Below are 17675 nucleotides of genomic sequence, written 5' to 3' on the forward strand. Positions count from 1 at the left end.
CTGGAGATACTGGTTAGTTCATATTGTTGTTCCTCCTATGGGGCTGCAGACCCCTTCAGCTCCTTGGGTACTTTCTCAAGCTCCTTCATTGGGGACCCTGTGCTCTGTCCAATGGATGGCTGTGAGCATTCACTTCTATATTTGCCAGGCACTGGCAGAGGCTCTCAGGAGACAGCTATATCAGGCTCCTGTCAGCAAACTGAGCAGATTTTCTTATTATTGGTTGTTGGGAGCCGCGCCCACATTCGCCGTTACAAGATGGCGCTGACATCCTGTGTTCTAAGTGGTAAACAAATAATCTGCGCATGTGCCAAGGGTATCTTATGACTACTTGTACTCTGCTTTCCCCGTGACGTCAACTCGGCCGATGGGCTGCAGCCAATCAAGGAGTGACACGTCCGAGGCGAAGGAGAATTCTCCTTAAGAGGGACGGGTTTTCGTTTTCTCTCTCTCTTGCTTCTTGCTCTCTTGCTTCTTGCACTCTGGCTCCTGAAGATGTAAGCAATAAAGCTTTGCCGCAGAAGATTCTGGTCTGTTGCGTCTTTCCTGGCCGGTCGTGAGAACGCGTCTAATAACAATTGGTGCCGAATTCCGGGACGAGAAAAAACTCGGGACTGGCGCAAGGAAGATCCCTCATTCCAGAACCAGAACTGCGGGTCGCGGTAATAAAGGTTCCCGTAAAGCAGACTGTTAAGAAGGATTCAACTGTATGAATTCAGAACTTTTCAGCTGGGGAACGAGAGTACCAGTGAGTACAGCTTTACGAGGTAAGCCTGGCCTTGAACTTTCTAAGGAAATTCAAGACAGTCTATCAGAAGTAAAGTGGAATATGTTTGGCCTTGAATTTTTTCTAGTGTTAGAAGCCCTTTTGTTCCTTTTCACATGTTATCAAGTGGTTAAGGCAGGGCGGATTCTAGAGGAAATTCAGGACAAGCTATCAGAAGTAAAGCGGGGAGAGAGAGTAGGAGCAAAGAGAAAACATGGTGCACAAAATAAGTATACAGGCCTTTCCAAGGGTCTTGAACCTGAGGAAAAGTTAAGGTCAGGTAGGAATACCTGGAGAGAGATTAGAAGAAAAAGAGGAAAAAGGGAAAAGAAGAAAGATCAATTAGCGGAGGTCTCTAGGAAAAGGAGCCTGTGCTCATCGCTGGATGAGCTCGGGGAGCCAGCTCTTAGTAGCTCTGAAGCAGATGAAGAATTCTCCTCTGAGGAAACAGACTGGGAGGAAGAAGCAGCTCATTATGAGAAAAAAGGGTACCAGCCAGGTAAAGTGCTAGCTAATCAGTTAAGGAAGCCAAAAGCGGCTGGCGAAGGCCAGTTTGCTGATTGGCCTCAGGGCAGTCGGCTTCAAGGTCCGCCCTATGCGGAGTCCCCGCCCTGCGTAGTGCGTCAGCAATGCGCAGAGAGATGCGCAGAGAGGCAGTGCGCAGAGAGGCAGTGCGCAGACTCATTCATTCCCAGAGAGGAACAAAGGAAAATACAACAGGCATTTCCGGTCTTTGAAGGAGCCGAGGGTGGGCGTGTCCACGCTCCGGTAGAATACTTACAAATTAAAGAAATTGCCGAGTCGGTTCGTAAATACGGAACCAATGCTAATTTTACCTTGGTGCAGTTAGACAGGCTCGCTGGCATGGCACTAACTCCTGCCGACTGGCAAACGGTTGTAAAAGCCGCTCTCCCTAGTATGGGCAAATATATGGAATGGAGAGCGCTTTGGCACGAAGCTGCACAAGCGCAGGCCCGAGCAAACGCAGCTGCTTTGACTCCAGAGCAGAGAGATTGGACTTTTGACTTGTTAACGGGTCAGGGAGCTTATTCTGCTGATCAGACAAACTACCATTGGGGAGCTTATGCCCAGATTTCTTCCACGGCTATTAGGGCCTGGAAGGCGCTCTCTCGAGCAGGTGAAACCACTGGTCAGTTAACAAAGATAATCCAGGGACCTCAGGAATCCTTCTCAGATTTTGTGGCCAGAATGACAGAGGCAGCAGAGCGTATTTTTGGAGAGTCAGAGCAAGCTGCGCCTCTGATAGAACAGCTAATCTATGAGCAAGCCACAAAGGAGTGCCGAGCGGCCATAGCCCCAAGAAAGAACAAAGGCTTACAAGACTGGCTCAGGGTTTGTCGGGAGCTTGGGGGACCTCTCACCAATGCAGGCTTAGCGGCTGCCATCCTTCAATCCCAAAAATGCTCCATGGGCAGAAATGATCGGAGGACATGTTTTAACTGCAGGAAGCCTGGGCATCTTAAGAAAGATTGCAGAGCTCCAGGTAAACAGGGAGGGACTCTCACTCTTTGCTCTAAGTGTGGCAAGGGTTATCATAGAGCTGACCAGTGTCGCTCTGTGAGGGATATAAAGGGCAGAGTCCTTCCCCCACCTGATAGTCAATCAGCTTATGTGCCAAAAAACGGGTCATCGGGCCCTCGGTCCCAGGGCCCTCAAAGATATGGGAACCGGTTTGTCAGGACCCAGGAAGCAGTCAGAGAGGCGACCCAGGAAGACCCACAAGGGTGGACCTGCGTGCCGCCTCCGACTTCCTACTAATGCCTCAAATGAGTATTCAGCCGGTGCCAGTGGAGCCTATACCATCCTTGCCCCCTGGAACCATGGGCCTTATTCTCGGCCGGGGTTCACTCACCTTGCAGGGCTTAGTAGTCCACCCTGGAGTTATGGATTGTCAACATTCCCCTGAAATACAGGTCCTGTGCTCAAGCCCTAAAGGCGTTTTTTCTATTAGTAAAGGAGATAGGATAGCTCAGCTGCTGCTCCTCCCTGATAATACCAGGGAAAAATCTGCAGGACCTGAGATAAAGAAAATGGGCTCCTCAGGAAATGATTCTGCCTATTTGGTTGTATCTTTGAATAATAGACCTAAGCTCTGCCTTAAGATTAACGGAAAAGAGTTTGAAGGCATCCTTGATACCGGAGCAGATAAAAGTATAATCTCTACACATTGGTGGCCCAAAGCATGGCCCACCACAGAGTCATCTCATTCATTACAGGGCCTAGGTTATCAATCATGTCCCACTATAAGCTCCATTGCCTTGACGTGGGAATCCTCTGAAGGACAGCAAGGGAAATTCATACCTTATGTGCTCCCACTCCCGGTTAACCTCTGGGGAAGGGATATTATGCAGCATTTGGGCCTTATTTTGTCCAATGAAAACACCCCATCAGGAGGGTATTCAGCTAAAGCAAAAAATATCATGGCAAAGATGGGTTATAAAGAAGGAAAAGGGTTAGGACATCAAGAACAGGGAAGGATAGAGCCCATCTCACCTAATGGAAACCAAGACAGACAGGGTCTGGGTTTTCCTTAGCGGCCATTGGGGCAGCACGACCCATACCATGGAAAACAGGGGACCCAGTGTGGGTTCCTCAATGGCACCTATCCTCTGAAAAACTAGAAGCTGTGATTCAACTGGTAGAGGAACAATTAAAATTAGGCCATATTGAGCCATCTACCTCACCTTGGAATACTCCAATTTTTGTAATTAAGAAAAAGTCAGGAAAGTGGAGACTGCTCCATGACCTCAGAGCCATTAATGAGCAAATGAACTTATTTGGCCCAGTACAGAGGGGTCTCCCTGTACTTTCCGCCTTACCACGTGGCTGGAATTTAATTATTATAGATATTAAAGATTGTTTCTTTTCTATACCTTTGTGTCCAAGGGATAGGCCCAGATTTGCCTTTACCATCCCCTCTATTAATCACATGGAACCTGATAAGAGGTATCAATGGAAGGTCTTACCACAGGGAATGTCCAATAGTCCTACTATGTGTCAACTTTATGTGCAAGAAGCTCTTTTGCCAGTGAGGGAACAATTCCCCTCTTTAATTTTGCTCCTTTACATGGATGACATCCTCCTGTGCCATAAAGACCTTACCATGCTACAAAAGGCATATCCTTTTCTACTTAAAACTTTAAGTCAGTGGGGTTTACAGATAGCCACAGAAAAGGTCCAAATTTCTGATACAGGACAATTCTTGGGCTCTGTGGTGTCCCCAGATAAGATTGTGCCCCAAAAGGTAGAGATAAGAAGAGATCACCTCCATACCTTAAATGATTTTCAAAAGCTGTTGGGAGATATTAATTGGCTTAGACCTTTTTTAAAGATTCCTTCCGCTGAGTTAAGGCCTTTGTTTAGTATTTTAGAAGGAGATCCTCATATCTCCTCCCCTAGGACTCTTACTCTAGCTGCTAACCAGGCCTTACAAAAAGTGGAAAAGGCCTTACAGAATGCACAATTACAACGTATTGAGGATTCGCAGCCTTTCAGTTTGTGTGTCTTTAAGACAGCACAATTGCCAACTGCAGTTTTGTGGCAGAATGGGCCATTGTTGTGGATCCATCCAAACGTATCCCCAGCTAAAATAATAGATTGGTATCCTGATGCAATTGCACAGCTTGCCCTTAAAGGCCTAAAAGCAGCAATCACCCACTTTGGGCAAAGTCCATATCTTTTAATTGTACCTTATACCGCTGCACAGGTTCAAACCTTGGCAGCCGCATCTAATGATTGGGCAGTTTTAGTTACCTCCTTTTCAGGAAAAATAGATAACCATTATCCAAAACATCCAATCTTACAGTTTGCCCAAAATCAATCTGTTGTGTTTCCACAAATAACAGTAAGAAACCCACTTAAAAATGGGATTGTGGTATATACTGATGGATCAAAAACTGGCATAGGTGCCTATGTGGCTAATGGTAAAGTGGTATCCAAACAATATAATGAAAATTCACCTCAAGTGGTAGAATGTTTAGTGGTTTTAGAAGTTTTAAAAACCTTTTTAGAACCCCTTAATATTGTGTCAGATTCCTGTTATGTGGTTAATGCAGTAAATCTTTTAGAAGTGGCTGGAGTGATTAAGCCTTCCAGTAGAGTTGCCAATATTTTTCAGCAGATACAATTAGTTTTGTTATCTAGAAGATCTCCTGTTTATATTACTCATGTTAGAGCCCATTCAGGCCTACCTGGCCCCATGGCTCTGGGAAATGATTTGGCAGATAAGGCCACTAAAGTGGTGGCTGCTGCCCTATCATCCCCGGTAGAGGCTGCAAGAAATTTTCATAACAATTTTCATGTGACGGCTGAAACATTACGCAGTCGTTTCTCCTTGACAAGAAAAGAAGCCCGTGACATTGTTACTCAATGTCAAAGCTGCTGTGAGTTCTTGCCAGTTCCTCATGTGGGAATTAACCCACGCGGTATTCGACCTCTACAGGTCTGGCAAATGGATGTTACACATGTTTCTTCCTTTGGAAAACTTCAATATCTCCATGTGTCCATTGACACATGTTCTGGCATCATGTTTGCCTCTCCGTTAACCGGAGAAAAAGCCTCACATGTGATTCAACATTGTCTTGAGGCATGGAGTGCTTGGGGGAAACCCAGACTCCTTAAGACTGATAATGGACCAGCTTATACGTCTCAAAAATTCCAACAGTTCTGCCGTCAGATGGACGTAACCCACCTGACTGGACTTCCATACAACCCTCAAGGACAGGGTATTGTTGAGCGTGCGCATCGCACCCTCAAAACCTATCTTATAAAACAGAAGAGGGGAACTTTTGAGGAGACTGTACCCCGAGCACCAAGAGTGTCGGTGTCTATGGCACTCTTTACACTCAATTTTTTAAATATTGATGCTCATGGCCATACTGCGGCTGAACGTCATTGTACAGAGCCAGATAGGCCCAATGAGATGGTTAAATGGAAAAATGTCCTTGATAATAAATGGTATGGCCCGGATCCTATCTTGATAAGATCCAGGGGAGCTGTCTGTGTTTTCCCACAGGATGAGGACAACCCATTTTGGATACCAGAAAGACTCACCCGAAAAATCCAGACTGACCAAGGGAATACTGATGTCCCTCGTCTTGGTGATGTCCAGGGCGTCAATAATAAAGAGAGAGCAGCGTTGGGGGATAATGTCGACATTTCCACTCCCAATGACGGTGATGTATAATGCTCAAGTATTCTCCTGCTTTTTTACCACTAACTGGGAACTGGGTTTAGCCTTAATTCAGACAGCCTTGGCTCTGTCTGGACAGGTCCAGACAACTGACACCATTAACACTTTGTCAGCCTCAGTGACTACAGTCATAGATAAACAGGCCTCAGCTAATGTCAAGATACAGAGAGGTCTCATGCTGGTTAATCAACTCATAGATCTTGTCCAGATACAACTAGATGTATTATGACAAATAACTCAGCTGGGATGTGAACAAAAGTTTCCGGGATTGTGTGTTATTTCCATTCAGTATGAGAAATTTACTAGGGCAGCTAAATTGTCAAAAAGTCTTTTTCAGTATATGTTACAGAATTGGATGGCTGAATTTGAACAGATCCCTTCGGGAATTGAGACTTCAGGTCAACTCCACGCGCTTGGACCTGTCGCTGACCAAAGGATTACCCAATTGGATCTCCTCAGCATTTTCTTTCTTTAAAAAATGGGTGGGATTAATATTATTTGGAGATACACTTTGCTGTGGATTAGTGTTGCTTCTTTGATTGGTCTGTAAGCTTAAGGCCCAAACTAGGAGAGACAAGGTGGTTATTGCCCAGGCGCTTGCAGGACTAGAACATGGAGCTTCCCCTGATATATCTATGCTTAGGCAATAGGTCGCTGGCCACTCAGCTCTTATATCCCATGAGGCTAGACTCATTGCACGGGATAGAGTGAGTGTGCTTCAGCAGCCCGAGAGAGTTGCAAGGCTAAGCACTGCAATAGAAAGGCTCTGCGGCATATATGAGCCTATTCTAGGGAGACATGTCATCTTTCAAGAAGGTTGAGTGTCCAAGTGTCCTTCTCTCCAGGCAAAACGACACGGGAGCAGGTCAGGGTTGCTCTGGGTAAAAGCCTGTGAGCCTAAGAGCTAATCCTGTACATGGCTCCTTTACCTACACACTGGGGATTTGACCTCTATCTCCACTCTCATTAATATGGGTGGCCTATTTGCTCTTATTAAAAGGAAAGGGGGAGATGTTGGGAGCCGCGCCCACATTCGCCGTTACAAGATGGCGCTGACATCCTGTGTTCTAAGTGGTAAACAAATAATCTGCGCATGTGCCAAGGGTATCTTATGACTACTTGTACTCTGCTTTCCCCGTGACGTCAACTCGGCCGATGGGCTGCAGCCAATCAAGGAGTGACACGTCCGAGGCGAAGGAGAATTCTCCTTAAGAGGGACGGGTTTTCGTTTTCTCTCTCTCTTGCTTCTTGCTCTCTTGCTTCTTGCACTCTGGCTCCTGAAGATGTAAGCAATAAAGCTTTGCCGCAGAAGATTCTGGTCTGTTGCGTCTTTCCTGGCCGGTCGTGAGAACGCGTCTAATAACAATTGGTGTCATAGACTGAAGATTGCCTGTAGATGGGACTGTATGATTAGTGTTGATTGTCAGTTTGATAGAGCTCTTGTGAAGGATTACCTAAGGTTTGCTTCTGAGAATGTCTGTGAAGGACTGTCTTGATTACATGGATTTGGGAAGACATCTTAATTGTGGGTGGGATATTCTTTGGGCATGGAGTCCTGGACTGTACAAAATGGAGAAAGCCAGTGAGCACACGAAGTCCCGATTGTCTGTTTTCTGATTGGTGATGTGATGTCAGGCTTCTAGCTCCTGCTACCTTCATTTCCCTAACCAGAATGGATTTTTGAACAGTGAAGTAAACCTTCCCTCCCTTTAAATGTTGTTGCAAGCATATTTTATCACAGCAACAAAAGGGAGACAAGTAATTTTATTCCCAAGAATAAGAATGCTTGGGTTTGCAGTTTTCAGGTGAGGCATAGCATCAGACTTCAACTGACAAGATTCTAAGTGAATTCACAACATTTCTTCATTAATATTAAAAAAATGCTTCGCCATAGGGACACATGCTCATCCATCCTTAAAGGATTAAGGAAAAGAGACAACAGGACAGCAGGGGAGCATGATACTTTCTAAATTGGAATTGCAGTCCCAGGCTGAGCCTTTACTTAAGTTTGGTGTTTCTTGTCCCTCTGCTCTCTCTCCCTGCTGTTTCTTTTCTTAAGTAAGGTTCGTTGATTCATTATTATGTGATATAGCCTATAGTATTTCCTTTGTTGTAATTGGAGAGGCCTAATTTAATGTTTATTTTTCTATTGTTTTTGAGATTATAATATAATCACATCATTTCCCCCTTCCCTTTATTCTACCCAAATACCCATCTTTGTTCTCTTCCAAATTATGAGCCTTTATTTTATTGTTATTATATGTATATCTTTTATATTATAATTATATATATAATTATACCATATATTATATTATATATAGAAATGTATATAATATATTCATGCAATAACAATATCATTACATATTCTTATTATATTATGTGAGTATAATACATTATATTTGTTAATATAATAGTCATAATATAATTATAAAATATAAATAATATACTATATATTACATACATCATCTAGATAATATATACTATATAACTATATTATACAAATAGATGTAATAACATATAACAGATATACATTTATTTATCTATAATCTAAATATACATATATTTAGATACAGTGTGATCAGTCTGTATAATTTTACCACTATGTATGTTTTCAGTATTGACCATTTGGTGTTGGATATCCAATTAGTGTGCTTTTTCCTGAGGAAAGCTATTTCTCCAGGTCTCAGCATTTCTTGGTCACCTGTACTTCTTTGTGCACAGTAGAGGACTTGCAGGCCTTCCCCTGTCCAATCTAGTATGTACATTAGTGCTGTTCTGTTTGGCTTATGTTTAGACAGTCATGGCTGCTGAGACTTTATGGCTGTAGCTTCTGACATTACTAGGAGTTGCAGTCTCACAGCAAATTCCCTGGCCCTCTGGTTCTTACAGTCTTTCTGTCCTCTCTTCTGTAATGATCCCTGGGCCTTAGGTATGGGAGAATCTTCTAGATGTATCCACTAGGCCTGGGCTCCACAACAGCATTTTGATTGGTTATAGTTTTCTGTAGTTTCTTTTTCTGCTGCAGAGAGATGGTTCTGGGGATCCAGAAACTTAACTGTTAGGCAAGCTTTCTGCCTTTGATGTTGCCTTATAGTATAGCCTGTGTATTTCATAATAACAACACAGTGTCCAAATAATCATTTCTATGCTGGATATGTTTCCTAGCATACACAGTTCACTGCTTTTCTCCTATATTTGCTTCCAGGGATGGATGTAAGCTGAGGAGGAGAGTGGCATTTTCTTTGAAATTTAAGAAATTTTAATTAAAAATTATTTGTGCATGCATTGGTGTGCATTAGTGTGTGCATATATGTATGCAGTACATGCAGAGACCAGAAGAGGAGGTCAGATCATCTGCACTTGCAGTTGCAGGTGTGTATGAGCCTGCTGATAAGGGTGCTGAGAGCTGAACTCTTCCTCTGGAAGGATGTGTTCTTAACTTCCAATCCATTTCTTCAGATCCTTTTAAGTTTTACATTTCATTGATTTATTATTTTTGTGTGCATATGTGTAAATGTGCATGCAGAGGAACACACATGCATGCCATGATACATTTGTGGTGGTCAGAGAACAACTTGACACGTGTTCTGGGAATTAAACTCAGGTCCTAATAGGCTGGGTGACATCTTACCAACTGAGCCCATCTTATGATTCTAAGACTACCATTTTTTAACAGGGGATACCAATATGGTTCAGGTGCTTTGATCTGCTTTTCCCCAGTTCACATAGCTCCATCAAAGAGGTCATCTAGGATGACCAGTTCGTTAGAAGCTCTCCCCTGGGGCCAACTTTCTGCTGAAACTAAACCAAATATCTTTTGATCTGGGAAAATCCACTGGGCATTCTGGCTGTTCTCACCCTGTGGCTTGTCTCCTGGGAATGAAGCTGTTTTTGAGAGCTCCAGAGTAAGAATATTCTCATGGAGTTTGCTAGCATATAGTGAAGGAAGACATTCTTCTTTGATGGAAAGTAGCATGTCAGTTTCTTTAGTTCATGCATAATTAGGATAAGTAACAACACATGTAATATACAACAAATCATCTCATACTAGATCACTTAAATGTACTTTTTATATCTCTCTATTCTGCATCATTATACTTTTTACTATATGTTTATATTAATATAAAATATAAATAAAATTTATATTTACATTCTGTATTGTAATAAAAATATAAAATTAATTATATTAATATAATATAAATTGATGATGACAATAGTAGTTAATACTTTTTGAATGTTCATTATTTTTCAAGTACCACATAGAATCCATTTTCTATCATATTTCATTTCATTATTAAGAATTTTCAGGCCTTCTTAATGAAGGTCACCTTGGGCACAGAGTTGGCAGACACCCCCATGGTCCCTAGAGGATTCTCCATGCAATCTTAGGATCACTGATGAGCAGAACACATTGGTTCCAATCCAATTGTGCAGGACCTGAGACAGCATTAGGGAAGAAGAAAACCAACCTGGTCAGGGGCACAAGTCCCTTCCAGTCAGCGCCAGCACTGGGTCACCTTGGGCGCAGAGTTGGCGGACACCCCCACGGTTCCTAGAGGAGTCTCCATGCAGTCTTAGGATCACTGGTGAGTGGAACACAACATCAGTTCAAATCCAATTGTGATGGGTCTGTGACAGCAGGAACAAGGACACTGGAGCCCTTGCTGACCAGAGTTCCTTTTGATTATTTCTGGTTTACTTTGGTTTCAAACAGACCAGACACCTCCACGGTCCTCAAAGGAGACACCATTTTCAGGCACTGTAACATGCCCAGGATCTTAGGACAATGGGATCCCAGGATAACAGGAGATGGGTCACACCAGTATTTCAGGGTCTCAGAGAAGCTTGACTGCCAAGAACTCTGACACACTCAAAATCTCAGGTTCACAGGAGCCCACAGTCAAAGGATCACAGAGAAAGCTGGACTCTGAGAAGTCCTGAATCACCCGGGATTATAGGAAGGACAGGCTCCAATCAGATATATTGAGGGCAGCAAGCACTTGAGATAATCAGATGGCAGGAGGCAAGTGTAAGAACAGAAGCAACAGAAACCAAGGTTATTTGTCATAATCAGAACCAAACTCTCCCATCGTAGCAAGTCTTGGAAACACCGTCACACCAGAAGACCAAGACATGGATCTAAAGTCACTTCTCATGATGATGATGGAGGATATAAAGAAGGAAATACAGGAAAACACATGTAAACAGCTAGAAGTCCTTATAGAGGAAACACAAAAATCCCTTAAAGAGTTACAGGAAAGCAGTACCAAACAGGTGATGGAATTGAACAAAACCATCCAGGATCTAAAAATGGAAGTAGAAACAATGAAGAAATCACAAAGGGAGACAACTCTGGAGATAGAAATTGTAGGAAAGAAATCAGGAACCATAGATGCAAGCATCAGCAACAGAACACAAGAGATGGAAGGGAGAATCTCAGGTGCAGAAGATTCCATAGAGAACATGGGCACAACAATCAAAGAAAATGCAAAATGCAAAAAGATCCTAACTTAAAATATCCAGGAAATCCAGGACACAATGAGAAGAACAAACCTATGGATAATAGGAGTAGATGAGAATGAAGATTCTCAACTTAAAGGACCAGCAAATATCTTCAACAAAATTATAGAAGTAAACTTCCCATACCTAAAGAAAGAGATGACCATGAACATACAAGAAGCCTACAGAACTCCAAATAGACTGGATCAGAAAAGAAATTCCTCCCAAGACATTATAATCAGAACAACAAATGCACTAAATGACAGAATATTAAAAGCAGTAAGGGAAAAGGTCAGGTAACATATAAAGGCAGGCCTATTAGAATTATACCAGACTTCTCACTAGAGACTACTAAAGACAGAAGATCCTGGACAGATGTTATACAGACATTAAGAGAACACAAATGCCAGCCCAGGCTACTATACCCAGCCAAACTCTCAATTACTATAGATGGAAAAACCAAAGTATTCCATGACAAAACCAAATTCACACAATATCTTTCCATGAATCCAGCCATTCAAAGGATAATAACAGAAAAAACACCAATACAAGGACAAAAACTATACCCTAGAAAAAACAAGAAAGTAATCCTTCAACAAACCTAAAAGAAGACAGCAACAAGAACAGAATCCCAACTCTAACAACAAAAGTAACAGGAAGAAACAATTACTTTTCCTTGATATCTCTTAATATCAATGGACTTAATTCCCCAATAAAAAGACATAGACTAACAGACTGGCTACACAAACAGGACCCAACATTTTCCTGCTTACAGGAAACTCATCTCAGGGAAAGAGACAGACACTACCTCAGATTAAAAGGCTAGAAAACAATTTTCCAAGCAAATGGTCTGAAGAAACAGCCATTCTAATATTGAATAAAATTGAATACCAACCCAAAGTTATCAAAAAGACAAGGAGGGGCACTTCATACTCATCAAAGGTAAAATTTTCCAAGAGGAACTCTCAATTCTGAATATCTATGCTCCAAATGGTAGGGCATCCACATTCATTAAAGAAACTATAGCAAAGCTCAAAGCACACATTGCACCTTACATAATAATAGTGGGAGACTTCAATACCCCACTCTCATCCATGGACTGATCATGGAAAGAGAAACTAAACAGAGACACATGGACACTAAGAGAAGTTATGAAACAAATGGATTTAACAGATATCTACAGAACATTTTATCCTAAAACAAAAGGATATATCTTCTTCTCAGCACCTCATGGTACCTTCTCAAAAACTGACCATATAATTGGTCACAAAACAGGCCTCAACAGATACACAAATATTGAAATTGTCCCATGCATCTTATCACATCACCATGGACTAAGGCTGATCTTCAATAATAACATAAATAATAGAAATCCAACGTTCATGTGGAAACTGAACAACACTCTCCTCAATGATACCTTGGTCAAGGAAGAAATAAAGAAAGAAATTAAAGACTTTTTAGAGTTTAATGAAAAGGAAGCGACAACATACCCAAACATATGGGACAAATGAAAGCATTCCTAAGAGGAAAACTCATAGCTCTGAGTGCCTCCAAAAAGAAACTAGAGATAGCATACTTTAGCAGCTTGAAAGCATACTTAAAGCTCTAGAACAAAAGGAAGCAAATTCACCCAAGAGTAATAGAGGGCAGGTAATAATCAAACTCAGTGGTGAAATCAACCAAATGGAAACAAAAAGAACTATTCAAAAAATCAACCAAACCAGGAGATGGTTCTTTGAGAAAATCAACAAGATAGATAAACTCTTAGCCAGACTCACTAGAGGGCACAGGGACAGCATCCTAATTAACAACATCAGAAATGAAAAGGGAGACATAACAACAGATCCTGAAGAAATCCAAAACACCATCAGATCCTTCTACAAAAGGCTATACTCAACAAAACTGGAAAACCTGGATAAAATCGAAAATTTCTAGACAGATACCAGGTACCAAAGTTATATCAGGATCAGATGAATGACCTAAACAGTTCTATATCCCCTAAAGAAATAGAAGCAGTCATTAATAGTCTCCCAACCAAAAAAAGTCCAGAACCAGATGGCATTAGTGCAGAGTTCTATCAGACCTTCAAAGAATACCCAATTCCAGTTCTTCTCAAACTATTGTACAAAATAGAAACTGAAGGTACTCTACCCAATTCATTCTACGAAGCCACAATTACTCTCATACATAAACCACAGAAAGACCCAACAAAGATAGAGAACATCAGACCAATTTCCCTTATGAATATCGATGCAACAATACTCAATAAAATTCTCACTAACCGAATCCAAGAACACATCAAAGCATTCATCCATTATGACCAAGTATACTTCATCCAAAAAATGCAGGGGTGGTTTAGTATACAGAAATCCATCAACATAACCCACTATATAAACAAACTCAAAGACAAAAACCACATGATCATCTCATTAGAGGCTGAGAAAGCATTTGACAATATCCAAAACCCCTTCATGATAAAAGATTGGAAAGATCAGGAATTCAAGGCCCATCCCTAAAAATGATAAAAGCAATCTACAGCAAACCAGTAGCCAACATCAAGGTAAATAGAGAGAAGTTGGAAGGAATCCCACCAAAATCAGGGACGAGACAAGGCTGTCCACTTTCTCCCTACTTATTCAGTATAGTACTTGAAGTACTAGCCAGAGCAATTGGACAGCAAAAGGAGGTCAAGGGGATACAAATTGGAAAAAATAAGTCAAAATATCACTATTTGCAGATAATATGATAGTATATATAAGTGACCCTAAAAATTCCAACAGAGAATTCCTAAACCTCATAAACAGCTTCAGGGCAGTAGCTGGATAAAAAATGAGCTCAAATAAATCAATGGCCTTTCTCTACACAAATGATAAACAGACTGAGAAAGAAATTAAGGAAACAACACCTTTCACAATAGTCACAAATAATATAAAATATCTTGGTGTGACTCTAACTAAGGAAGTGAAAGATCTGTATGATAAGAACTTCAAGTCTCCTAAGAACGAAATCAAAGAAGATCTCAGAAGATGGAAAGTCATGCTCATGGATTGGCAGGATCAATATAGCCAAAATGGTTATCTTGCCTAAAGCAATCTACAGATTCAATGGAATCCCCATCAAAATTCCAAATCAATTCTTCAACGAATTAGTAAGGGCAATCTGCAAATTCATCTGGAACATCAAAAAACCTAGAACCCACACACCTATGGTCACTTGATCTTCGACAAGGGAGCTAAAACCATCCAGTGGAAGAAAGACAGCATTTTCAACAAATGGTGCTGGCACAACTGGTTGTTATCATGTAGAAGAATGCGAATCGATCCATACTTATCTCCTTGTACTAAGGTCAAATCTAAATGGATCAAAGAACTTCACATAAAACCAGAGACACTGAAACTTATAGAGGAGAAAGTGGGGAAAAGCCTTGAAGATATGGGCACAGGGGAAAAATTCCTGAACAGAACAGCAATGGCTTGTGCTGTAAGATCGAGAATTGACAAATGGGACCTAATGAAACTCCAAAGTTTCTGCAAGGCAAAAGACACCGTCAATAAGACAAAGAGACCACCAACAGATTGGGAAAGGATCTTTACCTATCCTAAATCAGATAGGGGACTAATATCCAACATATATAAAGAACTCAAGAAGGTGGACTTCAGAAAATCAAACAACCCCATTAAAAAATGGGGCTCAGAACTGAACAAAGAATTCTCACCTGAGGAATACCGAATGGCAGAGAAGCACCTGAAAAAATGTTCAACATCCTTAATCATCAGGGAAATGCAAATCAAAACAACCCTAAGATTCCACCTCACACCAGTCAGAATGTCTAAGATCAAAAATTCAGGTGACAGCAGATGCTGGCGAGGATGTGGAGAAAGAGGAACACTCCTCCATTGTTGGTGGGATTGCAGGCTTGTACAACCACTCTGGAAATCCGTCTGGCGGTTCCTCAGAAAATTGGACATAGTACTACCGGAGGATCCAGCAATACCTCTCCTGGGCATATATCCAGAAGATGCCCCAACTGGTAAGAAGGACACATGCTCCACTATGTTCATAGCAGCCTTATTTATAATAGCCAGAAGCTGGAAAGAACCCAGATGCCCCTCAACAGAGGAATGGATACAGAAAATGTGGTACATCTACACAATGGAGTACTACTCAGCTATTAAAAAGAATGAATTTATGAAATTCCTAGCCAAATGGATGGACCTGGAGGGCATCATCCTGAGTGAGGTAACACATTCACAAAGGAACTCACACAATATGTACTCACTGATAAGTGGATATTAGCCCAAAACCTAGGATACCCAAGATATAAGTTACAATTTCCTAAAGACATGAAACTCAAGAAAAATGAAGACTGAAGTGTGGACACTATGCCCCTCCTTAGAAGTGGGAACAAATCACCCTTGGAAGGAGTTACAGAGACAAAGTTTGGAGCTGAGATTAAAGGGTGGACCATGTAGAGACTGCCTTATCCAGGGATCCACCCCATAATCAGCATCCAAACGCTGACACCATTGCATACACTAGCAAGATTTTATCGAAAGGACCCAGATGTAGCTGTCTCTTGTGAGACTATGCCGGGGCCTAGCAAACACAGAAGTGGATGCCCACAGTCAGCTAATGGATGGATCACAGGGCTCCCAATGGATGAGCTAGAGAAAGTACCCAAGGAGCTAAAGGGATCTGCAACCCTATAGGTGGATCAACATTATGAACTAACCAGTACCCCGGAGCTCTTGACTCTAGCTGCATATGTATCAAAAGATGGCCTAGTCGGCCATCACTGGAAAGAGAGGCCCATTGGACACACAAACTTTATATGCCCCAGAACAGGGGAACGCCAGGGCCAAAAAGGGGGAGTGGGCAGGTAGGGGAGTGGGGGTGGGTGGGTATGGGGGACTTTTGGTATAGCATTGGAAATGTAAATGAGCTAAATACCTAATAAAAAATGGAAAAAAAAAAAAAAAAAAAACCTAGGATAGCCAAAACTCTTCTCAATGTTAAAAGCATCTCTGAAGACCAAAGTGTGGACACTTTGCCCCTTCTTAGAATTGGGACAAAAGACCCATGGAAGGAGTTACAGAGCCAAAGTTTGGAGCTGAGATGAAAGGATGGACCATGTAGAGACTGCTGCACCCAGGGATCCATCCCATAATCAGCCTCCAAATGCTGACACCATTGCATACACTAGCAAGATTTTGCTGAAAGGACTTTGATATAGCTGTCTCTTGTGAGACTATGCCAGGGCCTAGCAAACACAGAAGTGGATGCTCACAGTTAGCTATTGGATGGATCACAGGGCCCCGAATGGAGGATCTAGAGAAAGTACCCAAGGAGCTAAAGGGATCTGCAACCCTATAGGTGGAACAACAATATGAACTAACCAGTACCCCCTGGAGCTCATGTCTCTAGCTGCATAAGTATCAGAAGATGGCCTTGTTGGCCTTCAGTGGAAAGAGAGGCTCATTGGTCGTGCAAACTTTATATGCCTCAGTACAGGGGAATGCCAGGGCCAAAAAGTGGGAGTGGGGGGGGGTAGGGGAGTGGGGGGGAGTATGGAGGACTTTTGGGATAACACTGGAAATGTAAATGAAGAAAATACCTAAAAGAAAAAAAAAAGCATCTCTGGTGGAATTGCAGTGTAGTGGTGCATCTACACTGCAATTGTGTTAAAAACTTCATGGTACTGGTATAGCAACAGATAGGTAGACCATATGACTAAAATTGAAGACCCAGTAATATACCAATACACATATGGTCACTTGATCTATAACCATCCAGTGGAAAAAAGAGCATTTTCAACAAATGGTGCTGGTATAACAGTAGGTTATTACATAGAAGAATGTGAATTGATTCATTGTTATCTCCTTGTACTAAGGTCAAGTCTAAGTGGATTAAGGAACTCTACATAAAACCAGAGACACTGAAAGTTATGGAGGAGAAAGTGGTGAAAAGCCTTGAAGAGATGGGCACAGGGGAAAAATTCATGAATAGAACATCAATGGCTTATGCTATAAGGTTTAGAATTGACAAATGGGACCTCATAAAATTGCAAAGCTTCTGTAAGGCAAAAGACAGTGTCAATAAGAGAAAAGGCCACCAACAGACTGGGAAAGGATCTTTACCATTCCTAAATCAGATAGGGGACTAATATTCAATATAGATAAAGAACTCAAGAAGGTGGAC

This window comes from Mus musculus, chromosome 9, assembly GCF_000001635.26.
Source record: "Mus musculus strain C57BL/6J chromosome 9, GRCm38.p6 C57BL/6J".
Classification (NCBI taxonomy): Eukaryota; Metazoa; Chordata; class Mammalia; order Rodentia; family Muridae; genus Mus; species Mus musculus.